The 13,067-nt window shown below is 37.2% G+C and overlaps 1 protein-coding gene across 1 annotated transcript in view; it reads left to right on the top strand.

Annotated features, from left to right (window-relative positions):
- Nucleotides 1-8,412, top strand: part of ZNF804B (zinc finger protein 804B) — a 622,860-nt gene extending 614,448 nt beyond the window's left edge. Inside the window, exon 5 of the transcript XR_010120080.1 lies at nucleotides 8,107-8,412. The gene's annotated coding sequence lies outside the window, so the exon portion shown is untranslated. The remainder of the gene's footprint in view (nucleotides 1-8,106) is intronic.
- Nucleotides 8,413-13,067: the final 4,655 nt, after the last annotated feature.

Below are 13,067 nucleotides of genomic sequence, written 5' to 3'. Positions count from 1 at the left end.
TCACCACTTATATGGATGTTTCAGTGCTTCAGGCTGATTTCTGGCATGTCCTTGAAGGATTACACTGCCCCTCTTGGGCATGCCTGTTCTCCTTCTGCTCCTTAGATATTCTGCTCTCATCAATTTTTCTCACATGCCAATCCTGTTAGAATTGAGTTTTCACAATCATTGTGACAAATATGAAGAAGCAAATGCATCCTGAACCCTGACCAGTGAGAATTTTTTTCTGCCTACTGAGGTTGCACGGGTGGTAGTTGCACAAGAATTTAGTAACCAGCTGTGACAAGGAGACAAATTCTTATAAATTGAGTGTTTGTGACCACACAGTTACTTTGTCAACTTGAGATTTGATGTATGATGGTGTTCTATTAAGAGAAAATGAGTTCATGTGCCAATTTGAGAGGCATGTCATTAATGAAGATTTCAGAGAGATAAGAGCTTAAATATTTTCATAGAGGAGTGAGCTTATCCAAAAGTTTTCAATGTTATTCGTGTTTCCTCAGTCAAGATGTACGGACATATTATAGGAAAAACATAGCAATCATAATTTACTAGCAGGTTAAAGAGAAATGGTCCCAATCTATTTGTCTCATCTACTTTCTCCACAAGACTGATAAAAATTTAATTGCCTATGCCAGGATTATCAAGCTCTAGAACAATGGTGTACTTGTGATTTTGCATCCTACTTTTTTTTTAACTTACCATTATAACATTTTCCTTCTTGCTACATTGTTTCTTAATTAGCATTTTGAATTAGGAAGAAAAGTGCATGGAGTGAATATACTATAAATTACATAACCATTCCCCATGTTATTGTTATTTAGACTTTCCCCCAGCTTTTTGCAAATATAAAGAATGTTTCAATGAACATTTTTATAGATGTAGTATTCTTTCTTCTTATCATTACTGATATATGATTGGTTTTTGGAAATGGAGATCGAAGCACACATATTAATGTTTTGTAGATATTACCAAATTGCTTTCCAGTGAGTTTTATCAAGGTCATAAATATAAATATATCAAAAACCATGACAGTAATGTGCTATAATTCATTCAACTCTTCCTTCTATCCTTATCATTATCATCATCATCATCACTATTATTATTCTATCTATACTATAATTGTACCATAATTATATAACGATTGAAGATTTAAAAAGACTTTGGTATATTCTTTTTTCCATTGTAAATTAAAAAATAGTTATAGTTTCTACTTTTTGAATTATCTGTCAATATATTTGGGAATCTACATTAAATAAGAATGTGTGTGGGAGTTTATAGCTCTTGTTCTTTAATGGACTACAAATAAGGCTTAATCATTATGCTTCACAATTTTATTCCTAAACTTGCATAGCTACACTTCATACCCCATCTAAATGTCTAATTGCCTGTCTAGGAATCAAATATCTTCCTGTAGGATCTTGTCTCTTATCATTGTATTACACATATTTCCTTTAGAAAGAAAAAATTATACTAACAATAAATGCTAACTAGTTCTTTCAAAGATATCAATAATGGTAAAACTGCTGTTCCCATGTAGCAGAAAGTCATAGAATCTTACAATTAGGAGAGACTTTAGAGATCATCTGGGGCCGAGAACAGCAACTACAATCTTGTAGACACCCTGTTTGATTTACTGAATGAATGACTGAATCTAATATTGTGCTTTCATTTTTATAAACAATGAATTTTCTAAAGTGTGTCCCAGGAATACAAATGAATTTGCCAGTGTAAGCTGGTATTGAAAAAAGAGATTTAGTTCTTAACTATAATACTGTGCCATCCAGATTTAGATTGATGGCAAAAGTTAAGAGCGTTAGTAGTAACTTAGATGATGGACCTCAGAACTGAACTACTCAGTTTCAAACCCCCTTTCATTTTCTAGATGTGTGACCTGCGGCAAATCACTTAACCTCTCACAGCCTCAGTTTCTTTATTTAAAGATGTATATAATGATAGTACAATCTGTGTAATAAGGAATTTGACTGGAATGTAGCCTCTAAACCCTTGGAATAAGAAATTTGGCTGGCCTATGTCCTGGGTTTCTAGAAGGTAGTCTCTAAATTCTAGGACTTCCCTGAGTGATATGTGTGTCTTTGATATTTGTGGTTAGCCTTGATAGTTTATCCTTATGAGGTGACCCATTGTCTGCTCCTAGACATTTAAAGTAATGAGATTACTCAGGATAGAAGCTGGCCGTGCCAAAAAGACGACATGTGGTTAGTGGGTTGTGGCTTTGAGCCAGATGATATCAGCCCAACCTCCAGAGAGGGGAGAGGAGAAATGGAGGTTGAGTGACATGGGCAAGGATTTAATCAATTGTGCCTATGTAATGAAGCCCTGATATAAACTATGCATACGATGTTCTGGTGTGCTTCCTTGGTTGTTAACACTCTGTGTCATGACTCCAGGAAGAGAACAATGGAAGCTTTGCATTTCGAATCCTCTCAGAGGTTCTTCTGTGCAACTCTTCTTTTAGCTGGTTCCCATTTGTATCCTTTTTGCTGTACTAACATTGTCATCAAATGTATAGTACTTTCATGAGTTCTGTGAATTGATTGTCGTGAATTGAGCCTGAAGGGGTAGTAGGAATCCCCAGATTTGTTGCCAGTTGATCAGAAATGAAGAAGGCCTTTGGACCCTTGAACTTTCAGCTGGTGTCCGAAGTGAAGGTAGTCTTGTGAAGGATTGTGTCTTTAACCTGTGAAGCTCATCACAACCTCTGGGTAATTGGTGTAAAAAATTGCAATGTCTCATAGAGTTATGAGAATTAAATAATGCTTAGAATAGTAACCATATGTAATAACACTGTGTAAGTGTTAGATACTGTAATTATCATTAAAAGTTCAGGTTTTCTCATGACTGATAAATATAATGTCCATATGAAAAGCATTGGTCATTTTTTACTTAGTACTTTTTATTTAACCATTAAAACAGTTCTATAAAATGTTTCCATATGGCCATTTTCCCAATTGTCTGTTTTAAGGAAACATCCAGTGAGTGGTAGTTCTGACATTAAAAAAAAGAAAAAAAAAAGGTCTGTGTTCCTCATTACAATGTAATATATAGCCTTTCCCACTTATTCCAACCAAAGGCTAAAATGTCATTTTCTAGAAATAACTATTACATTTATAATCACTTAAAAGTTTTTTGGCTGATCTTTTGCTGACAAAAGAATGGAAAATTTACTTCTAGATTTCTATACAATCTAAGCTAACTGACTCACTGAACTGAATGTTCAGCTATCTGTCATAACCAATAGATTCCAGAAATTATAATAGTGCAAACTCAATAAGTGACTATTTTAAAATAAAATTTATTAAAATGTATTTGTAATAGGAGCACTGAATGAGTAAATAAATCCACAAGGCTCTTGAAGCCAGCAGGCTGATAGGTGTTCTTCCTCTTCAAATTCTGGCTCCCAATGTTTTCTTGAGTGTCATCTTTAATTCAGCTGAACAGAGGTGGAGAAGGAAGTGGGGAGCAAGAGGACATGCAGGAGAGGAATGGGAAGAAAATATAAACATTTAATATGGTTTAAGCCTAGAAGTAATTTCAGCTCACATTCCATTGACTAGATCTCAGTCAGGTGGACACATCTAAGCGCAAGGGATGCTGGGAAATATAGCATGTCTGTGGAAGAAGAGGAGAAAAATGCAATACTAATAGTTTAATATTTCATTCTTAATTTTTCATATGCTTTGCTGCCCTATCAAGTCCTTGCAGGAAGTAGTCCATAACAATTCAATGCTGATTGTTTTATTAAAATCCTTTACTTCAGTGAAATACCCTACTTGCCTATCATGACTGAAAGTCTCTCGTTTTCACAGGTGAAATTGTAGTTCTGATTCTGGCAAATTTAAATATTTGTTTCTTCTTCTGAGTGAATGAAAACCAAATGTTTAAGATTGTGCTTGCTCTTTTTCTTATCATTTCTGCTTCTTATCCCAAGCCTTAACACTTGCTTTTCTTTCTCCTTCTCTTGACCCATATCATGTGATTAAAAAAGGAGGGTGGGGAAATGATGTTTGCTGATCCTGAGAAAATGGAAATGTGTAATTTCAGAATTCCAGGGTTTTCTAAGGGAATATTGTGTGAAGAGCATGATCCAGGTCTCTATTTTATAGCAGGTCAGTTTTTCATCCTCTGACCTTCACCCCTCTTTCTTCTGACACTTCTTGTCTTTTGGTTTCAAAATATTACCTTAGAAAACTATAAAATAATAAATACCTAGCACTGTCCTGTTGCAGAGCAGTTTCTTAAACATTGCACTCATTACTGAATTTTCCATACCGCACCTGCCAGTTCAATGAGAGATAGTCTATTTCATTGTATAATTCCTCATCTTGCAGATTTGCTTCAAAAGTCTACAAAATAGACAAGCACAGGCTTTATAAAAGTCCTTTACCTTTAGGTGCTTGGTGATGTTCAATTGACCTATGAAATTACATATTTATAATTGATCAACTGCTTATGGTTATAATACTTTCTTTTACTTTACATTCCTAACAAATTAGCATATATAATCAGCTGAATTCCCTTTCAACAGAAACTTTATCATTCTTGAAATAAGAAAAAAAGGCCGGGCGCGGTGGCTCACGCTTGTAATCCCAGCACTTTGGGAGGCCGAGGCGGGCGGATCACGAGGTCAGGAGATCGAGACCACGGTAAAACCCCGTCTCTACTAAAAATACAAAAAATTAGCCGGGCGTGCTGGCGGGCGCCTGTAGTCCCAGCTACTCGGAGAGGCTGAGGCAGGAGAATGGCGTGAACCCAGGAGGCGGAGCTTGCAGTGAGCCCGAGATTGCGCCACTGCACTCCAGCCTGGGCGACAGAGCAAGACTCCATCTCAAAAAAAAAAAAAAAAAGAAAAAAAGAAAAAAAATCACCAAAATGATCACTTAGAATGTCACAACTACATTGTACCCTTCGCAGTATGTGACCTATCCTGGGAGAAGGCATATTCTTGGCAGAATGTAGCCCTGAATCATCATTTCAGAACTGTTATGCCTGGGAACCAATACTATAAGTGTGGAATAAAACTGAAGACCAGGAGAGGATGGAGCATTAAGAATTAGGTTTCACCTCTGATTTCTAGGAACGTGGTACATTCTTATAATGAAATGTAGATATTCCCACAGTTTGATCAATAAAACAAAAATTGGTAGGAGTATGAAATACATTAAAAATCAAGGCAAAAATGTATAAATCATCCAAGACACTCATTATTATTTAAAGCTTTTGGATACTTGGAAAACTATTTGACCTTTGTTAACTTCCATTAAAAAATTAAGGCAATGAACTTTCATACTAAAATTTTTCCCCAAAGAAAGTGTGCACATTTTAAGTGTCTGAATACATTTTAGCTAATGCCAATATATTTCTGTCATTTCTTTTGCATATATTTTACTTTTTTATTTAGAATTCTGTAAAAACACACACACACACACACACAGAGTGTAGTTTTTATTTCATGTTGTTTTGTTCTGTTTTTCATACAGGCTTGTTTTCAACCAGGCATAAAGGTAGGAGATAAATAGAGATTCTTTTTTAAAAAAATAGTTTGAGCTAAACAAAGTTTTAGATTAGTCAAAACACTTCTGGCTTTTTAGTCCAGTATTTTTACAAACATGTAGTTTTGCTTTCTCTTCATTCTGGTTCATTTGGGTATTATTTTTAAAAGAATGACTTTGGACAAAATAAAAACCTGCTGAAGGTCACATAAGTTAGCATAATATGCTAATAGCTTATATTCAAGTTAAAAGATATATATTCAGGTCAAGTCCTTACTGATTTTAAGACTGAGTGACCTATGCCAAGTGGACATTTACTGTCAGAAAAGTGTCCCTTCAGTATCTCTAGGGACCAACGAGACTACAGGTGCTATAAGAAGCTATAAATAATAATGAGTGTCTTGGATGATTTATACACAATGTGACTAAAATAAACTAAGAGGTGATAGTTGAAAATTCTAATTTGTTTTGACCTCCAAATTTGTATCTTAGAAAGTATGCCTCCTAACAGGCAGTGCTATCAAGTAAAGAACAAAACCTTTAGACTGATACTATCTAATTTCAGATTCCAGCTCCATCCTTTACCAGCTATGGATACTTGGGAAACTACTTGACCTTTGTTAACTTCCATTTCCTCATCTAAATGAGAGTAATAAACGTAGTTTCTACCTTCGGAGGTTATAGTTAGCATTTTGTAAAAGTGTTTGGTACATATAGAGGTGTAGTTGTGTTGGCTAATGGTTTGATTAAGCAGCATACCAATTTAAAAGCATATTTTAAAGCATATCTTTCATTTAAAAGTGATATACTATGACAAGATAATAAAAATGGGAAGGGAAAACCCACAGTTTGGATTTTTCAAAAAGGAAAAAGCCATGCCCCTCACTGCCACCTCAGATAGATTCACTCATTTTTTTCCTGTCTTTGGGCTTAGTCTATGGACTTTAGTGTAAGATGAGAACAGAACTCCTGCTTTCCTGAACTGTCCTGAGTAACCAGGCCCTAAACACACCTGCTTCTTCATACTGCACACTGCTATGAATATATAAAATAGCATCCTGATATGTCCTGGAGATTCAGCCTTTATTATTTTGCAGAAAATCTCTAATTGGGCAACTTACTATCCAAATTATTAATATCCACAAGGATCATACAGTCTTATTAAAAATTATTTTATTGATTTCTATCTTTCCACCTGTGCTTGTCACCTGAGAAGCAGATGCCAGATTGGTAATTACATGTATAAACGATTTCTTGGAGAAAACATCTGTGAGGAAGAATCACCAGGACGGAGTTACAAGGGATCAAGAGAATTGTCAGACAAAGATGTAGGTATAATTCCTGTAAAAGAAAGAAAAAAGCAAGGAAAGTTGAGTAGGAGAAGTTGTGCAACTCTAAGACTGTTTCCGCAAAGCTAATGGGGAGCACTTGAGCCAAAGCCATCCATTATTGGAATCTTATATTTCCTAAAATAAGACCTCGCCAAGATTCCCTGTTGTATTTAATCATTGGCTATGAGCACCTGGTGGGAGGCATGGCCTCTAATCAAACATATCCCTGGATTTCCTAGTACATCAGCTGGGCCCATCTTTCAATTATGCTCCCTTCAATGGGAGATAGAGAATACTTAATGGCCACCAAACCACCTGATGCTTGAGTCTCTTCTACACTATCTCCTCTCTGCAATGCTAGAGTTCCATCACCCCTTCTGCTGAGGTACCAGTTTAGCATTTACCCTTTGTTCCCTCCTTCTGCCTTTTAATCTATCTCAAATAATACCCAGATCATCCCTTATGCTGTTGAATGTATCACCATAAATTCCAAAGACAACAGCAATGTTTAAATTATTTTTTGTTTAAAATTAACTATTAATCAAGAGATATAGAACATAAATAATAATTCCCAGAGCAAGCACAGTCTCCAGTTGTTATTAATCTTTGCCAAGACTGATAAAAGATTGACTAATTACATGAAATATTATAGACTCAGGAAAGCAAAGCAGAATGTTAAAACAGGGTGTAAGCAACGGTCTGCATTAATATTGTGTTTTGTTCACTGATGCTGCTTGTGAGCTGATTGTAAAAACAAATCGGCATTTAGATATTCCAAAGTTTCTCCAAACCTATAAAAAACACTGTTTAGTTGTATTTTTTTATTCATCAGTGCTTATAATGTAAACAATTATTTAAAATGATAATGATGACAATAAAGTCATTTTCAAAACAGATTTACAGCAAAGGGCATTAGACATTATAAATCAGTGACAATAATCAATTTACCATGCTTCCAAATGTACATAGGCTAAACTTTTCTCATGAACGTTTCAAAACATTCAAATTTGGTATAATTTTGTAACAAGTTATAATAATTTATGAAAAGGACAATTGGTAGTCAGCCACTTTCTAGGGAAACAAAGAGAGAAACTCAGAGCTAAGTTTAGAGTGCTCTGCAGTTAGTTTTATTAATTCCATTTGACTAAATAAGGTAAAGTTTTGCCTTTTTTTTTTTTCTAGAGTGTTTTAATCAGTTCAAGCTGCTATAACAAAATACTATACATTGGGTGGCTTAAACAACATAAATTTATTTCTTACAGTGCTAGAGGCTGAGAAGTCCAAGATCAAAGTTCCCGAAAAGTAGGTTTTATTCTGAGATCTCTTCTCTTGGCTTGTAGGCAGGCACTAGTATCTCACTGTTCAAATGACCTCTTTGTACACACCCACAGAAAGACAGAAAGAGAACAAACTCTCTGGTGTCTCTCCTTTACAGACACTACATGAGGGCCCCACCATCATGACATCATTTAACTCTAATCATCTCCCAAAGGCCCCTCTCCAAATACTATCACATGTATGATTAGGGCTTCAACATGTGAATGTGGGGGTGGGGGCACACAAACATTCAGTCTATACCATAGAGGAACTGCCATAGCATCAGATCTCAATCTGTAACACAGCACAAATTCACAACATGATCAAATGACAATATTTCCCAGGTCAATGGGAGGTACACTCTTTTCCCTCTGCAGTTGCTCTTTGCAAATTCTCCCATGGTTCCCCAGGGTTCTTTACCAAGATCAGTGTTTCATTCCTCCTTTGTACTGAAAACTATCTGCTAAGAGATTGGGATTTCAAGGATATTCTTTAAAGCCAGTTGATGCAATAGTGACCTCCTGTCTGTTGGTCTTGATTACTTCCAGGGCCTCCATGACCAAATTGGAATCCTGGGTTACTGATTAAACCATTATAGCATGAAGCAATGCCCCATATTTAATACAGCATCACTGCAGTTCCGGCACCATTTTGCTGTCACCACGGTGCTGATGTGAAGCTCTGCTGATTCTCACAGGACTCTGTGAGTAACTCTAGTGTCAAACTCAGTCAGTAACATCCTACAGCAAAAATTACCTGAACCCAAGCTATCACAGCTTTCATCTACACATGTGCAGGTGTACACATGTATGTGCACGCAAACACACATACACAGATCTGTTTCCTCAACAAGATGCCTAGGATGACATCACCGGGTACTTGCAAGGCAGAGCCCAAACTACGTCTGCCCTAATACGTGGCTGGTATGGAGTGTTAAGCACAAGTCCAGACTCTTCCTCCCTTATAGTGAAGCTTACCTCTGAGGTTTTATTTTGCTTCTGTATGTCTTAGGCTCCTCCTGTTTAATCCTATAGATTTCAGTACACTTAGAATTTCAGAGAGAGGCTGGGCACAGTGGGATTAACTCACTGGGCACAGTGAGACTGTAATCCCAGCACTTTGGGAGGATGAGGGAACCTGAGGTCAGGAGTTCAAGACCAGCCTGGCCAACATGGCGAAACCCCATCTCTACTAAAAATACAAAAATTAGCCTGGTGTGGTGGCTTTGCTGTAATCCCAGCTACTCGGGAGGCTGAGGAAGGAGAATTGCTTGCACCCAGGAGGTGAAGTTTGCAGTGAGCCGAGATTTGTGCCACCGCATTCCAGCCTGGGTGACAGAGTGAGACTTTGTTTCAAAAAAAAAAAAAAAAAAATTCAGAATCTTTTGATAAGTTTGTCTGATTCTACATTCAGCCAGAAGTTTCTATTATATTCTTCATAACGAAATGAATACATTACTTATATCAACTTGATGTAAGACATATCAACATAGAGATAGACAGATAGATAGATGGATAGATGATATAGATTAGATAGATAGATAGATAGATGATAGATAGATAGATAGAGATATAGCTAGATGATAGATGTGGGTTCGTAATTTGAAAATTTAATATGATAAAAAACACTGCATTATATGAACCAAAAAGTAATAATGACAAAGCCCTATTGTAGTCCTTGATGCCCTAGAGAAGTAGCTTTGATACCCTGGACCTCTTTGCCTCTGACTCCCATATTATTGCTACATTACAAAGTTGAAATACAAATAAATAGAAATCATGACACTTCTATTTTAAGATGTGTTTTCCACCAATTTGCTTTGAATTCTTCATTCACAGGGGAAAATTCTAAACTCACTGAGTCTTAGAATCAATAGGTCTGACTTTTTGAGAAAGCTTTCTAAGTTAAAGTTACTCACAGGCAAGTATCTGAGCTCCAAAGGAATGTACTCTTCTGGCTCAAATATTGCCTTGCAGTGCTTCTGCCTAGTATCTAAGGGAATACTTCCCCTACTCAATACCCAGGCACTGAAATTCCTTCATGGCCCAAAGCCCAAAAAGAAGCTGAGAGGTATGGGGTCAAGAGAAAGTGGGGATCTGGAGATCAGGCTGATAAAGCACTGCCCTGCAGGAGACCCATCTGTCTTTGCCTTTGCCCTATGGAGCATGGTCGTCAGGAAGAAGGTTCTAGGTGAAAAACTGTCCTTCGGTACTTGTCACTTAAAATTAAATGTGGCAAGTCCCACCAGGCTCTTGTTAAAAAACCTAATGATGCATTTCCATTTTCAGTTTTATTTCTTCCTCCTGAACCATTGGCATTTCTTTAACATCAATCAGGAGGAGGTTGCTGTGAACTTTCCCTATTTGAACTCAGTCAATTCTGAATTTGTTTTCTAGGTAGTCTAATTTTATCATAAAAAAAACCTCAGCTCTGAAATTAAAGCTAGGTTATATCAGGTTTCTTGGGAATCTGAAATGTATGCCATATTGGCCTCCTTAAGTTTTATTTCTTAATATGAAAATAAAATCTCACATTTTAAACTTTAAGAAGAGAGAGTACACAGGCTTTGGGAATTCAACAGCATCTAGCCACAGCAGCAATACTTGTAGCAGCAAATTTGTAGATACAATGGCATGAAAGTTCAACTGCTTATTACTCTCATTAATCTTTACTCTTACTTTTGCTGTCTTTGCGCCTCTGACTGTCTTGTTGTCCTCACTGGAGTAATGCCAAGCTAGTATCCAGTTTCAAAGTTCACATGTTGGCCTCATTTCCCAAACTGTAGGCCCTTCCGGGATAGAGACCACATCCTCTTGTCTACAGGTCTGTAGCACCTAGCATAATTCCTGGGACATTGTAGGTGATCCATAAGTATTTAGTTTTTAAAAATGAATTTTTTTTTTTTTTTATTATACTTTAGGGTTTTAGGGTACATGTGCACAATGTGCAGGTTTGTTACATATGTATCCATGTGCCATGTTGATTTCCTGCACCCATTAACTCGTCATTTAGCATTAGGTGTATCTCCTAATGCTGTCCCTCCCCCCTCCTCCCACCCCACAACAGTCCCCGGAGCGTGATGTTCCCCTTCCTGTGTCCATGAGTTCTCATTGTTCAATTCCCACCTATGAGTGAGAACATGCGGTGTTTGGTTTTTTGTCCTTGCGATAGTTTACTGAGAATGATGTTTTCCAGTTTCATCCATGTCCCTACAAAGGACACGAACTCATCATTTTTTATGGCTGCATAGTATTCCATGGTGTATATGTGCCACATTTTCTTAATCCAGTCTATCGTTGTTGGACATTTGGGTTGGTTCCAACTCTTTGCTATTGTGAATAGTGCCGCAATAAACATACGTGTGCATGTGTCTTTATAGCAGCATGATTTATAGTCCTTTGGGTATATACCCAGTAATGGGATGGCTGGGTCAAATGGTATTTCTAGTTCTAGATCCCTGAGGAATCGCCACACTGACTTCCACAATGGTTGAACTAGTTTACAGTCCCACCAACAGTGTAAAAGTGTTCCTATTTCTCCACATCCTCTCCAGCACCTGTTGTTTCCTGATTTTTTAATGATGGCCATTCTAACTGGTGTGAGATGGTATCTCACTGTGGTTTTGATTTGCATTTCTCTGGTGGCCAGTGATGAGGAGCATTTCTTCATGTGTTTTTTGGCTGCATAAATGTCTTCTTTTGAGAAGTGTCTGTTCATGTCCTCTGCCCACTTTTTGATGGGGTTGTTTGTTTTTTTCTTGTAAATTTGTTTGAGTTCATTGTAGATTCTGGATATTAGCCCTTTGTCAGATGAGTAGGTTGCAAAAATTTTCTCCCATTGTGTAGGTTGCCTGTTCACTCTGATGATAGTTTCTTTTGCTGTGCAGAAGCTCTTTAGTTTAATGAGATCCCATTTGTCGATTTTGGCTTTTGTTGCCATTGCTTTTGGTGTTTTAGACATGAAGTCCTTGCCCACGCCTATGTCCTGAATGGTATTGCCTAGGTTTTCTTGTAGGATTTTAATGGTTTTAGGTCTAACATATAAGTCTTTAATCCATCTTGAACCAATAACAGACAAACAGAGAGCCAAATCATGAGTGAACTCCCATTCACAATTGCTTCAAAGAGAATAAAATACCTAGGAATCCAACTTACAAGGGATGTGAAGGACCTCTTCAAGGAGAACTACAAACCACTGCTCAATGAAATAAAAGAGGATACAAACAAATGGAAGAACATTCCATGCTCATGGGTTGGAAGAATCAATATCGTGAAAATGGCCATACTGCCCAAGGTAATTTATAGATTCAATGCCATCCCCATCAAGCTACCAATGACTTTCTTCACAGAATTGGAAAAAACTACTTTAAAGTTCATATGGAACCAAAAAAGAGCCCGCATCGCCAAGTCAATCCTAAGCCAAAAGAACAAAGCTGGAGGCATCACACTACCTGACTTTAAACTATACTACAAGGCTACAGTAACCAAAACAGCATGGTACTGGTACCACAACAGAGACATAGATCAATGGAACAGAACAGAGCCCTCAGAAATGATGCCGCATAGCTACAACTATCTGATCTTTGACAAACCTGACAAAAACAAGAAATGGGGAAAGGATTCCCTATTTAATAAATGGTGCTGGGAAAACTGGCTAGCCATATGTAGAAAGGTGCAACTGGATCCCTTCCTTATACCTTATACAAAAATTAAAAATGAATTTTGAAAGACTTGCCAAACCTGCATTTAAAATGCTTCCTGGAGGCAGCAATGCAGAATTCCTGGTCCAGGTGTCAGCATTTACCTGTGACTAATCTGATAACAGTGTGCTGACCATGCCTCGGCCTTCTGCCTGGGTCGGGTACAGTGGGAGTAGGGGGACCCGTGAAATCTTAGACTCCTCATGA

This window comes from Symphalangus syndactylus, chromosome 3, assembly GCF_028878055.3.
Source record: "Symphalangus syndactylus isolate Jambi chromosome 3, NHGRI_mSymSyn1-v2.1_pri, whole genome shotgun sequence".
NCBI classification, from domain to species: Eukaryota; Metazoa; Chordata; class Mammalia; order Primates; family Hylobatidae; genus Symphalangus; species Symphalangus syndactylus.
Note: the sequence above shows the minus strand (reverse complement) of the source record. Positions and strands in the feature narration are given on the sequence as shown.